At 37.1% G+C, this 14,884-nt stretch overlaps 1 protein-coding gene across 1 annotated transcript in view; it reads left to right on the top strand.

Annotated features, from left to right (window-relative positions):
* The window catches only part of PPP2R2C (protein phosphatase 2 regulatory subunit Bgamma), a 539,035-nt gene that overhangs the window by 144,078 nt on the left and 380,073 nt on the right, over window positions 1-14,884 (top strand). The window lies entirely within an intron of this gene.

Here is a 14,884-nt window from a genome sequence, read left to right as displayed (position 1 = left end):
AATTGGAATATGGAGTTTTTGTATTATATATTATTTGATATAATAGATATTCTGACACTTAAAGGGACATGAAACACAAACAATTTCTTTCATGATTTAGGTAGAACATAAAATTTTAAACAACCGTCCAGTTTATTTCTATTATCAAATTTGTTTCATTCTCTTGGTATCATTTGTTGAAGGAGCAGCAATGCACTACTGGTTTCTAACTGAACACATGGGTGAGCCAATGACAATCGGTATATATATGCAGCCACCAATCAGCAGCTAGAACCTAGGTTCTTTGCTGCTCCTGAGTTTACCTATATAAACATTTCTGCAAAGGATAACATGAGAAGGAAGCAAATTAAATAATAGAAGTAAATTGGAAAGTTGTTTAAAATTGTATATTCTGTCTAAATCATGAATGTCTAATTATGACTTTACTGTCCCTTTAAGTAATTATCATTTTGTTCTATCCTTTTGTTTCTGATCTGGCATGAGAAAAAACGCAAACAAAAAAAATCTGCTTCCTCCCAAAACAAGCTTGAAATACTACTTTTTGAAGTAATTATTAAACTTCACAATAAAGGGCCAGATTACAAGTTGAGCGTATTGCTTCCGTGAAAGCGATATTTGCACTCAACTTAGTAATACCAACACACGCAAATGTGCGCTGGTATTACGAGTTAGGTGCAATGCGAAGACGACCTCGCATTTGCATTGCACTGAAGCATTGCACTCACGAGATTGCGCTTCCATAGGCTCCAATACGAGTCTCGTTCTAATGCTGTGAGACACAGCATAAAATAGCATTGAAGGGGGTAAGTTAAGCAGCGATGGGCAGCAAATATAAATATATAATGTGTTTATATGTGTATATACACCTATAATTATATAAATATACAGTATATGTATATAAACATATGCATATATATTTATTGAGAACACACAATCCCAATAGACCGCAATGTAAAGGCACTTTTCTAACACTCACCACATTTAACCCCTTATAACTGCTTAGTTCAGTTGTTTTTTTAAATAAAGTTACTTTTTGTTTTTTAATTAAAGGGACACTGAACCCAATTTTTTTCTTTCATGATTCAGATAGAGAATGAAATTTTAAGCAATTTTATCATTTACTCCTATTATCAATTTTTTTTCGTTCTCTTGCTATCTTTATTTTAAAAGCAGGAATGTAAATCTTAGCAGCCAGCCCATTTTAGGTTCAGCACCATGGATAGCGCTTCCTTATTGGAGGCTTGCATTTACCCATCAATAAGCAAGCATAACCCAGGTTCTCAACCAAAAATGGGCAGGCTCCTATGCATCACATTCCTATTTTTTAAATAAAGATAGCAAGAGAACGAAGAAAAATTGATAATAGGAGTAAATTAGAAAGTTGCTTAAAATTGCATGTTCTATCTGAATCATGAAAGAAAAAAAATGCGTTTAGTGTCCCTTTAAACAAAAACACCACTTTATTTTGGGGGCATTTAATGTAATGGCTGGTTATTTATCATGCGCGTGCCAGCAAACGGATTTTGCCAATTTGCTGGCGCAATAAATTAGCGCTCCACTTATCTTGCCCAAAATGTCTAGTATTTCCTCACAAATATTGTTTATAAAATAATTATTTTTTATTTTTTAAGTTGTTAATGAATTTATATAAGTTGATTAGTTTGCCAATACCTATGAACATTATGGCTATAGTTTACTTCCCCATTTTTCCAGGACAGCCCTCGTTTTTGGCTGCTGTCCTATGGTATAATTAACTCAGTAGTCTGTCCCACATTGTAAAAATCTGCCCTGGGATGTGGGCTTGGCATGGATAATTGTGACTTTGAGAATCTTAAGTACATATTTCTTTGCATAATGTGACACCTAAGTGTCCTGCATACAGATTGTAATATCAGCTCCCTGATGCCAGCAAATGGAATGCAATCTCCCTGAAATTCCAAGTACCATGATCCAATGTGGCCCAAATCTGGAAAAGTCTTTTTTTTTAAGGAATGCCTTTAGTTGGTGGGACATTATAGAACCCTCAAAGCATGCATCAGTAACCAAAAAGCCCCCACTGATTTTAATTAAATAAAACACAAATGCTACCTTTTTTACTGCACGTAATTAAACTTTGTATTCTAAAATATTTAAGCATTCAACAAGCGTTTGATCACTGGAAAATAGGTTTGTTGTATGTGGTCGTGCAATAAAGCTACTTTTTTTAATGTGCCTTTAGTGGGAAGCTACTTTAATGATAAGTCTTTATCTTATTAAGGGTTTCAACATGTCCAATATTTAACTACGAGGGGGGGGGGGGTGACGTTGCCGTAACGGGTGAAGTCACCTCCCTGAAATGAGTTTTTGCAGGTTGGGATGTCTGATAATCTATAAATCTATTTTGATAAACTGGCATCTCTGAATCTCCTGCAGTTTACAGATAAGATCACTAAATATTTGATATTTGGTACATATTTGCAATGAACATTTGGGGCGGAGCATTGTGGACAGAACTTTATAAATCATCAGTGGGCGTGGTCAGTACTCCTGTTAACTGCTTAGTTGCTTGCTCTGTAGCAAAGTTTCTCTGGTATTTTAAAGTCTTATGATAATGCAATCAATTTTAAAGCTGTCAACTCTTCAGTTAATTGCAAGCTATGGATCACATCTAGGGGCATATTTATCAAGCTCACCGGAAACAGAAGTTATGAAGCAGCGGTCTAAAGATCGCTGCTCTATAACTTGTCCGCCTGCTCTGATAACCCGATCCCTAATTGACACCCCCTGCTAGTGGCCGCAAATCTGCAGGGGGTGGCATTGCACCCGAACTGCTGGTGCAATGATAAATGCCGACAGCGTATGCATTAATTGATGTGCGGCGGACATGATACGCATAAATATGCCCCCTAGATTGTTTTTTCAACAGATAAGTGTTCTCACTTTAGCTAGATGTAAAATATTTAGCAGTAACAGCCCAGAACATAACATTCTTCTAATGTATCTATGAATCTCTTTGTGGGTTTCATTCATATTCAAAATGTGTTGCGCAGTATGTAGAACAGAAAGAATAAGAAACTCTATCTAAGAATATATCATTTTGTTCTCCCTGTCTGTATTTGTGATAGTTTGTTGTGCCTGCCTTGTTTTGTTTTCATGTCAGATTAAAATGCATTGCGCAATAAATCAATGTCCGTGGAGTCTTGTGGTCCCTCAGTGTATATTTTGTTTTGTTATATGGTTTGAAGAAAGTTTAAATACTTTAAGTTTTTTTATTCTTTTTTGTTTCTTTGTGCATGTTTCATTAGGTTGCCTTGACATCATAACGACAAGCAATGGTAGGTATTTACATCTTTTTTTTTAAATTTAAACAGTTTTTATTGCATAATTTATTTCAATTTATATAAATATTATATTCAGATGATTGATTGAAAAGTTGATGTTTATTATTTGTATTTTTTTTTTATCTATTAGTTTATTTCAGGATGAAAAAATGTTGGATTTATGTGGTCAAATCACAAACATACAGACATAACACTTTAAGAATTGAATCAATCTCTAAGGCTGGATTAAATTTAGGAATAAACATTTTTGGTTGCTAATTTTTCATAACCTTTAGATTTTGTTTTAATATTTTCAAAATGCATATTATTGAGTTTAATATTTATGTGATTTTACTGTGTACTAATGCTTGTTTAAAGTAAACATAAATGCTATTTTTCTTTATATTGAAGAACTTTATTAATAATGCATGTATTACATTAGCGGTCACAGTGAAATTATAGATAAATAGTTGCAAACTATGGAGCAGTTTCCATTTAAAGGGACAGGAAACACAAACATTTTCTTTCATGATTCAGATAGAGAATACAATTTTAAACAACATTCCGATTTACTTCTATTATTTAATTTGCTTTATTCTTTAGATATCCTTTGTTGAAAAAATAGCAATGCACATGTGGCATCTATGTGCAGCCACCAATCAGCAGCTACTGAGCCTTTTTTAGATATGCTTCCCAACAAAGGATATTAAGAGAATGAAGCAAATTAGATAATAGAAATAAATTGGAAAGTTGATTAAAATTGCATGCTCTTTCTAAATCATGGGTTTCATGTTCCTTTAATTAAACTAATAAATTACCTTTGCCTAGCGCTTATTCTTTATGTTTGTTTAGGAGACATTATTAACTGCAAACTGCTTATGTGTGATCATATTTTGATGAACGTAGATTGCTGTGTACTAGTAATTTATACATTTCAATTATTTTTGTTTAGTATATATCAAATAGGTTTACATCATTTTTTTTACAATTTTGCAAATATTATTTAACATAGAAATGTTTAGGGGAATAAGGAACAAAAGTATTTAATTTGTATATTTTTTCTAAATATTTATGTATTTGCTTACAATTAACTGGAAAGAAAAATTGCAATAAATATTTACTTATTTGGAGTTTACCCACTGACATTTCATGTGTGGATTAAAGGGAAATGGAATTCAAAACTGGGGCGAGATTATATATGCGGTGCAGGCTTCACCTTGCACATCGGGGTATCACATATACGGTGCCTTCAGAGTCCCAAATAATATAGGAAAGTCTTAATATGTGATGAAATCCTTATCAAATTTCCTGTGAAACAAATCCTGTGTCCTTGTGAATCCAATTATAATCCTGTGTGTGAGATGGAGTATCCAAAAAAGGCAAAAGCAAAAATAAAAATAATGATAATAATAATAAAAAATAATAATAAAAAGTAAAAAAAGTAAAAAAAATCCAATGGGATCCAATAGTTACAATACCTGTGAAAACACAAATTACACAGTGCAATAACGCTAATATAAAAATAAACTCAATTGAAAATAGGCTTACCCTATATTTGAACTCGAGCAGTGACTACTTATAACATGTATATCAACGCGTTTCGCCCCAAACTGGGCCTTTGTTTTGTAAATTTATCGTTTATATGTTTTAGTCCTCCCCTCTTTCCTGAGGGGCACTTACTCTATTGTTTTTAACTATTTTTAACCGTTTCATTGTTATGTGTACATGTATGTGAATGTAATAAATGTTTTTTAATATCTTTTTTAGGTAAGCATAAGAAAAAGATATGGGTCTGCACTAGGGGTGTGTGGCCACTCTTCTAAACAAACTCCCCACCAGCTTGCTAAAGATAAGAAATAAACATATGTGTAGAAATGTAGAGTGCGCTTTTGACAAGCTTACACAGATTTAGAAGATACAATCAATATACTCAGATCTCAAAATAATAGGGACACAAATCTCTATAGATGTAGGAAATCATATAATGCAACTAGATATCCGTATAGCGCAAACATTTAAATAACAGTAAATAAATAGCTTTATAGCAATAAATTAAAAAACGAAAATGCATAAAGGGACATCTCCCTAAGTAAATATTTGCAACTGTAGATATCACTTAAAATATCCGTGCTCACTGAAAGTCCAGCATCAGTGTTAAAACCAATGAACAGCTTTTTACAGCTTAAAAGCACTTAGCAAACTCTCAGTTCCACTTATGTAGAAGAGTCTCCAGCAATATTGCAAAAAGTAGAACCGCTCACAATACCTTTACTTATTGCTTCCGCACCCTGTAATCCTCCTGTCTTGGTCTCGGATGTTAGCGGATGTTCCCCTGACCGTTACCCATGGCAAGTGATACCTCCTCCTTTTCCGTGTGGTTACTTCCTCTGCGTTCCTGCAGCTGGTGTTGGAGCCAGTCACGTGACCCTCTAGTCTTGTTTTAATAGATGTTCCCAATGTGTTTGGATATCAGAATTATATTCAATCCCCAAATATATATATATATATATCTCAGAATTTCAAAGTGGCACCAATTGATCAGTTGACACATTTCGCCCGTATTTCAGGGCTTTATGAAGATCTTGATTTTTGTTGTACCCTTTAGCAGCCATGGGACCCTCCTTGTTATTTTTTATGCAGTGTGTTCAGGATTTAGAGGATTTGGGAGTAATTATCCCTGTACCTGTGTTTCAACAGGGTCAAGGGTTTTACTCCAATCTGTTCATTGCCCCAAAGAAGGAAGGGGCTTTCAGACCCATTTTAGACTTGGAAACCTTGAACAAGTTTGTCATGGTACCCACTTTGAAGATGGAAACAATTTGCACATTCTTACCTTTAATCCAACAAGGTCAATACATGTCTACTATAGACCTCAAGGATGCATACTTGCACATTCCTATCCACAAAGATCACCATCAAATCCTAAGGTGTGTATTCCTAGACAAAGACTATGAATTTGTTACCCTTTCATTTGGTTTGGCTACAGCTCCATGCATTTTCACAAAGGTGCTGGGAGCACTGTTAATAGTGATCAGAGCTCAGGGGATCTCAATTGCCCCTAATCTGGACGATATCTTAGTGCAGGCTCCTTCTCTGCCTTTAGGTATTGCCCATACTCAAAGGCTCCTTGTAAGGTGTAGGGTGAATTGGAATCTTTTAATGTGTTTTCCACACAGTATCACAAATAATCGGGATCAATTAATAATGTAATCCCTGGTCTGCTCATATACTGTGGGTCAGCACAAGTTAAATTATATAGTCTCTTTTTATAAGAAACTGTGTTGGCATTAGAGTTAGCCTATAGGCTGAAAATCTTGTAAGGAATGAGTACTGGTTACTGTCACTTTAGGAATGAGTTAGTAGGGAAGAAATGCAATTCTTATGTTGTTATATCACAAACTGAGTGTCAAGAGAATATATGTTCATCAGAGTAATCAAGTACACATAAGATTAAGTATAAATGTATTTTGCTATATTCGTAGTAAGTATCAGCGAAGGAAATCAATCCCAGTTGCTACCTCAAGCATAAAGTGAAATAAGAAAGTCTTGTGAGCTTCTAGAGATACAAACACAGCAGTCTTATAGCAACTATGTATTTAAACTGATTGAGTTTGGTTAGGATATAGATCAGATCAAGTAAGTAAATATGTGCGGTAAGTGAAATACGTTCAGGAGCTTCACATAGGGTATGCACAGAGTAAACTGAATCCCAGTCAGAGAGACTTACTTGTATAGTCGGATAGCTGACAGAACCCCCTCCCCAAGGAGCCACTTTGTGGCTCAAGGCTTAGGCCGGTCTGGATGCCTACGGTGGAACAAAGAGACGAGTCTGGGGGCTGTGACATTGGTTGAAGGCTCCCACGAATCCTCCTCATGACTAAAACCCCTCCAACGGATCAGGTACTGAAAGACATTATGATAGTATCTGGAATCCAATACAGCCTGAACTTCATATTCAGGGAGATGGGGCTCAGAGAGGGGCATAAGAGGCTTATCAGTTGTAGAGCTGAGAGGATTATATGGTTTGAGTAGAGATATATGGAAAGATGGGTGTATCCGTAAAGCGGTGGGGAGATCCAAGGTAACCGCATTAGGGTTAATGGCTTCGATGATTTTATATGGACCCATGAAAAGTGCAGCTATTTTCTTGCTTGGGATACGGAGGTTGAGATGTTTTGAAGAGAGCCACACATAGTCTCCAACCTTGTAGTCCCAGTCAGTAGTGCCACCTTCTGAGGTCATAATACATTTTCTGGATACCTTGAGCATTCAGTAGGTTTTGTTGAATAAGAGAAAAGCCTTGCACAAGTTCATTAACAGTGTCATTCACAAGTGGAGAAGGAGTCTCTTGTCTAGGATATAAATGGTATCTAGGGTGGAATCCATAGTTGGCGTAGAATGGCGAAACTTTAGTGGAAGCATTAGCTGAATTGTTGTAGGCAAACTCCGCTGTACGGTGAAGTGAAACCAGTTATCTTGTAAAGAAGAACAGTAACATCAAAGATATTGCTCTAATGTTTGGTTTGTTCGCTCAGTCTGCCCATTAGTTTGGGGATGATAAGCTGTACCAAGCCTTAGTTTTATTTTTAATGCAGACATAATTGAGTCTAAAAGCGAGAGGTAAATTGAGAGCCGCTATCAGAGGTTATTGTATCGGGGAGGCCATGATATCTAACGATGTGATGAAGATATAATTTTGCAGTTTCGGCTGCTGTTGGTAAGGAATGTGAAGGAATAAAATGTGCCATTTTAGTGAAGTGATCCACCACAACGACTACAAGAGTATTATTATTAGAGGGAGGCAACTTAATGATAAAATCGATGGCTATATCTTTCCGTGGTCTATTAGGATCAGGTATGTTTTTCATAGGTTTATTTATAGTGCATGTTAGATATGTTTTTATGTATTTCGAGACATATGCTGTCATTTTAGGCAACCAGAAATCTCTTTGGAGGATCTCACATGACCTGTGAAAACCTGGGTGTCCCAAAACTATGGAGTCATGAGCTGTTGAAGTTACTTCTTCACGTAAATCTTCTGGAACATATATCTGTTTTTGATGATAGAGTAACCCATCTTCACCTTTCTTGAGTAGCTCTGACGGTAAGTCTTGATCTTTTTCTTGTGAGCTACTAAATAACGATATAACTTCAGTAGAAAAACCGAAGAATCTGTCAGGTGGTATGACTGACTTGGTGATAGACGGATATTTGGGTCTTGGATCTTTTCTAGACAAAGAATCTGCCTTCCCGTTTTTGCTACCGGGTCTGTATGTGATCATGAAATCAAATCTTGAAAAGAAAAGACTCCACCTAAGTTGACGGGATGACAAAGTCTTATTGGTTTTAAGGTACTCTTGATTTTTATGATCTATATAGATTAGAATGGAATGTTTTGTTCCTTCAAGTAAATGTCTCCAAACCTCCAAGGAACTTTTTATAGCTAGTAGCTCCTTTTCACCAATTCGGTAATTAACCTCAGAGGAATTCATTACCCTCGAATATTATGCAACAGGGTGAACTACTTCATTTGGTGATTGTCTTTGTGATAGAATGGCCCCAAGGATATATTCTGAAGCATCGACCTCGAGTACATATTGATACTCAGGATTAGGAAATTGCAGAATTGGGCCATTGATAAAATAATTATTCAAACTTTGGAAGGCTGCTTCAGCATGTGAGGTCCAAATGAATTTAGGGTGGTTACCTGTTAGAGAAGTCAAAGGTTTGACAATGGTAGAAAACCCTTGGATAAATCTTCTATAAAAGTTGGCGAACCATAAAAATCGTTGAACCTCCTTTTTGTTCTTAGGTACTGGCCAAGATGTTATTGCCTCAACTTTCTTACTTTCCATCTGTATGCCAGATGGTGATATCAGGTACCCAAGGAAAGAGATGGTATTAGTGTTGAAAATAAATTTTTCAATTTTAGCATATAATGAATGTTGTCTGAGACGATGTAAAACAGTTCTGACGTGTTGGGTGTGTTGTTGTTGATCTTTAGAATAAAGATATCATCCAGATATTTCACCATACTGACGTCAAGTAAGTCTTGGAACAGGACATTAATAAAACACTGGAAAGTGGCAGGGGCATTACACAACCCAAAAGGCATGACTAGATACTCAAACAGGCCATACCTTGTTCGAAATGCCGTGAACCATTCGTGACCAGATTTTATTCTAATAAGATTGTAGGCCCCTCTTAGATCAAGCTTGGTAAATATATTTGCACCTTGGAGTCTCTCAATAATCTCTAGGATAAGAGGTAACGGATATCTGTTTTATTTCGTACACTTGTTAAGTTCCCTATAGTCTATTATTGGGTGCAAGGTACCGTCTTTATTGCATACAAAAAATATGCCAGCCCCAGCAGGGGAGGTAGAAGGCCTAATGAAGCCCTTTCTGAGATTCTCCTCTAGATAGTCCTTAAGATGTAATAGTTCTGGCTCTGACGTGGTATATGTGCCCATATGGAATTGAGGAGTTAGGAAGGAGTTCATTTGGGCAATTGTAGGGCCTATGAGGAGGAAGGGTCTTGTCAAAAACATCAGAGAAGTCACTATAATATTCAGGAATAGATTGTGTTGTAGTCTGTAGTATGTTGTTAACAGAAAAACAAGCGTTCTTACAAAAGACAGAATTAAAAGTTACCTGAGAGGAATTCCAATCGATAAGAGGTGGGTGGGTTTGTAACCAACTAGGACTAGAGGAAAGAGAGGAGAAGCAATAACATCGCAAAATATAAGCTCAGTATGACTAGAAGAAGTAGTAAGTCCTAGTGGTACAGTGTGGTGGGTAATGGGACCAGAGGATATAAAGGAACCATCAATCACACAAATTGTGAGTGCATTCTGCTTTTTTATTAGAGGTATGTTATACAAATGAGTATACGTTATATAAATAAAGTTTCTGAGTGTTCCGGAATCAATGATTGCCTGTGTCATTGTTCTTTGGGAATCCCACTGTAGGGAGACAGAAATACTGCAATGACTTATTGTGTTGTTATGAGTAATACAACTTACTTTAGTGTTAAGTATTTTTAAGTAGAATAGGACACTCTTGTACTCCGTGATCCTTTGAAGCACAATATAGGCATAAGTTATTAACCCTTCTCCTCATCTTTTCCTCTGGTTTGAGGGGTCCTTTTGTGAAGGCTATATCCATAGGTTCATCATGGTTCCTTTGTGGTAAGTTGGAATACCCAGAAGGTTGATACTTTCTCCAATAGTGGTTGGATGATCCTTTTTCATGCTTTCGCGGATACGCCTACCAATACTGACAGCAAGTATCATCAGAGATTCCAAAGATGAAGGAAGGTCAGCTCTGGCCAGTTCATCTTTGACTGTTTCGGATAAACCTTTGCGAAACTGGTATTTGAGAGCTGCCTCATTCCAGAGTGTGTCAGGAGCCCATCTCTTGCAATCTGTAACATAATCTTCTGCTTGTCTTTTGTTCTGTTTAAGTGCCCTTAAAGCATTTTCAGCAGTACTCTGCTTGTATTTGTCTTCGTATAGCATAGACATTTTCTCAAAAAATAAATTCAAAGAATCCAGAATGGGATCATTGAATTCATAGTAGTTAGTTGCCCAAGATTTAGCTTCCCCTTTAAGGTATGATATAACCGTTAGGACTTTTGCTCTCTCCGTGGGGTAGGACTTAGGTTTCAGGGAAAAATATAAAGTACAGGAGTTTTTAAAATCTCTAAATTGTGTTCTATCTCCTGAAAACCTTTTGGTGGGCAAACCTGGGGATCAGGTGTTGTGTCGGGGGGATTAGATTTGTTTATATTTTCCCTAATAAAGGTCCTTAGATTTTAACTTTCAGATTGGATTTCTCTGATGCCTTCGATCAACATATCCATATTTTAAGATAAAGCTGTGACACGGTTAGTGAGTTCTGTCAATTCCATGATTTGTATAATTCTTTTGGGCTTAGTAATATGTAAGGTGTAGGGTGAATTGGAATCTTTTAATGTGCTTTCCACACAGTATCACAAATAATCGGGATCAATTAATAATGTAATCCCTGGTCTGCTCATATACTGTGGGTCAACACAAGTTGAATTATATAGTCTCTTTTTATAAGAAACTGTGTTGGCATTAGAGTTAGCCTATAGGCTGAAAATCTTGTAAGGAATGAGTACTTGTTACTGTCAGTTTTAGAATGAGTTAGTAGGGAAGAAATGCAATTCTTATGTTGTTATATCAGAAACTGAGTGTCAAGAGAATACATGTTCATCAGAGTAATCAAGTACACATAAGATTAAGTATAAATGTTTTTTGCTATATTCGTAGTAAGTATCAGCGAAGGAAATCAATCCCAGTTGCTACCTCAAGCATAAAGTGAAATAAGAAAGTCTTGTGAGCTTCTAGAGATACACAGCAGTCTTATAGCAACTATGTATTTAAACTGATTGAGTTTGGTTAGGATATAGATCAGGTAAGTAAATATGTGCGGTAAGTGAAATACATTCTGGAGCTTTTCATAGGGTATGCACAGAGTAAATTGAATCCCAGTCAGAGAGACTTACTTGTATAGTTGGATAGCTGATGTTGAAGTATTTACTTACTGACCGCTGCTGCTGTGAAGGGATTGTTTGGTGATGAGCTGGGAGTAGAATGCCTTCGATCTGTGTTGTGTACGTAGCTGTAGATCCACTGAGAGCTGCAAGCATACACAGTCTGTGTGCGGCAGGGAATGTTCGTAGAATTGCAGAGGTAATTGAAAAAGAAGGTGCTACAACTTGAATTAAATGCAGCAGGTAAGACTGGTTCTTTGATGTATGCAGAGAAGGCAATACTTAGATTGTAAACTGTGAGAGGAACTGAATGAGCTGCAACAATATTGGTTCCCTGGGAAGGCTTAGAGTTACTGCAGGATCCTGTAGGTTGGTGATCACACCTGTTGATCCAAATTACTAAGCAAGGTAGGTAGGGGGAGGAGAGATTTATAGTGAGGACAGTGTATATGCAGCAAATCCATGACACTCCTATCCTTTCTTTAATACCATGGTTGGAGAATCAATGTTCCAAAGAGCTCTTTAACCCCAGCTACAAGGGTGTCCTTTCTAGAAGTCATCATAGATTCAGTCATAAAGCATATTTTACTGATAGAATTACGCAGATTAAAACTTCAGAAGATATCTCTGTCCCTGCAACGTGCTGAATTTTTCATTAGTAGCTCGATGCATGGAGGTAATGGGTCTTTGCCCTCCTCCACTTGTGTCCCCTTAAACTATCTATGCTCAATCAGTGGTCAAAGAATTATCTGCAACTGGAACAGCAGATTGCTCTGGATTTGTCCGTCAGACAATCTCTTTCTTGGTGGATACAAGGTACTTCTTTGACCCTTGGGGTTTCTTTTCTTTGCCCATCATGGGCTATTGTGACAACAGACGCCAGTCTTTCAAGCTGGGACATGGTCTGGAATTCTCGAAGCATGCAAGGAGTTTGGCTAGGTTACCAATCAACATTCTGGAACTTCAAGCGATTTGTCGGGCTCTTCTGTCCTTGCCTCACTTAAAAGAGGAAATGTTTATCCATTTACAGTCAGACAATAGCACAGCGGTGGCCTACATAAGGGGGATTTTGCAGTCCACTGGTTAGGCAGGAAGTGTCCCAGATTCTGTCTTGGGCAGAGAGGAAACAATGCTCTCTGTCAGTAGTTCACATTCCAGGAGTGAACAATTGGGAAGCAGATTACCTCAAAGGAGGTAATAGATAGAATATGGTATAAGGCTGCACTAAGGATATATACAGAGCAGGGGTAAGCCTCTCCTAGTAGGAGTCTCCCTAATGATTCCTAGAAGTGAAGAACAGGTGTGTTTATAGAAGGGCGCTAAAAGCAATCCCCTAAATGGGGAAATATAAATTAACAATACAGTAAAATCTGAGTGAATCAAAAGTTATTAATGAAAAAAATAAATATATAAAATGACATATATATGAGATGTCTCCCAAGCAGCATCTGCGGTATACACTATGCAAATGTACACCTTACTGTAAGACAGATCCAATACGTATGGGGAGTTACGACTCCTATGTGAACACAAATTTCTCACACTATAATGCAAATGAGCAGGTCCTAAAACCGAAGTAGGAACAGTCCACAATCGAATGAAAGACACAGGCCACAAGATAATCATTGATACTCACAAGCTCCTCATGCTTCAGGGTATGCTGTTAGTGGATTTTTTGTGAGCGTAACAAAACGTTCTCACAGCTAGGTCGCTCACTTCCTGACTACCTCAGCGTTCTCCTCACGTCCACAAAGCCAATCATGTGATATTTTCTTGTGATTCGCTTGGTTCCCAGCCGGCTGGGGGAATTTTCAAATCTGAGAGTTAGATACTTGCAAATATTTTGTATTCCTTATAGCGGTACACAGCTCACACCAGATCAATGCGTTTTGCCAGATAGGCTTTATCAAGATCTAGCTACAGCCGTCTGGGACCCTATCGAATCACAAGAAAATATTAACAATATTGAACAAGAGACATTTGTCTTACGATAATTACTTGGGGGATCACGATACAGCTTACATGTATATAGACTGGTGGACATTTGCTCATAATGGAAAATAATCTGTGATCACTGTTTTTTTATTTTTATTTTTATCAATCAATCTTTTATTGAGGAAATGACATAATAAAACAATAAATACAATTGAGGCATGGTAAAGGTCTACAGTTGTAAGTACAGTAGTGGAAATTATACAGGTCAAGGAGATAGCATAAGTATAGCTTTGCACGAGGTAGCTTCAGATAACTACAACAAATATAGGGTAAGCTATCCCATATAGTCTAATAGTCTATAGAAAATCAGAGACCTAATGTCTAGTACCTTACTCATGCTTAAAGGTAAGCTTCCTCTTTTTTTTTTTTTTTTTTTTTTGATATTTAGAGTGTATCAATCAAGTTCAAACAAAATTTCACAAAATATTTATATTAAACAATACAGGACTCAACAAGCCCCTACAGACAACAGACAGTTCCTTAGAATTATAGTATGACAGTGTATAGAAAACAGCGCAGGGGCTGCACCGATGTGAGTTATCAGCTGAATGTGGGTAGGGAACATTATGTCTAGGACAAGTGTCAGGAGAAAGTAGCAGCAGGGCGGCTTCTGGGGTATATGACTCGTGAGTGACATCTAACTGCATTTCAAAGGGGGGAAGGGTACATCGTAAGGATGGAGGGAGAAGGGGGTGAGGAGAGAGGGAGTAGTGTACATATACTGTATTTAAGTCTTTAGTCAGTGAGTTCTGAGTATGTGTTTAAGTATTTGTTCCCTGGGGTCCGTCCAAGTGAGTTGTGGAGGAAGAGAGGCATATATGGGACTCCCATGGCCCCCATATAAGACAATACTGGGTGATCTAATTGTTGGATCTAAAGATGCCCTCCTCCATTTGCTTAAGGTAATTAAGGTTATCTACCACCCCCTGCCATTTTGGGGGGTTAGCTTTTTCCAATTTCTCGCATTAAGGAGTTTGGCAGAAACGAGGACATAAACTAGTAGGGTCTGTAGGTGTTTAGGGAGGAACACAATGTCCAGGCGAAAGAGAACTATGCTTGGTTGGTTGCGG

This window comes from Bombina bombina, chromosome 2 (assembly GCF_027579735.1).
Source record: "Bombina bombina isolate aBomBom1 chromosome 2, aBomBom1.pri, whole genome shotgun sequence".
NCBI lineage: Eukaryota > Metazoa > Chordata > Amphibia > Anura > Bombinatoridae > Bombina > Bombina bombina.
This window is presented reverse-complemented; position numbering and strand designations above follow the sequence as displayed.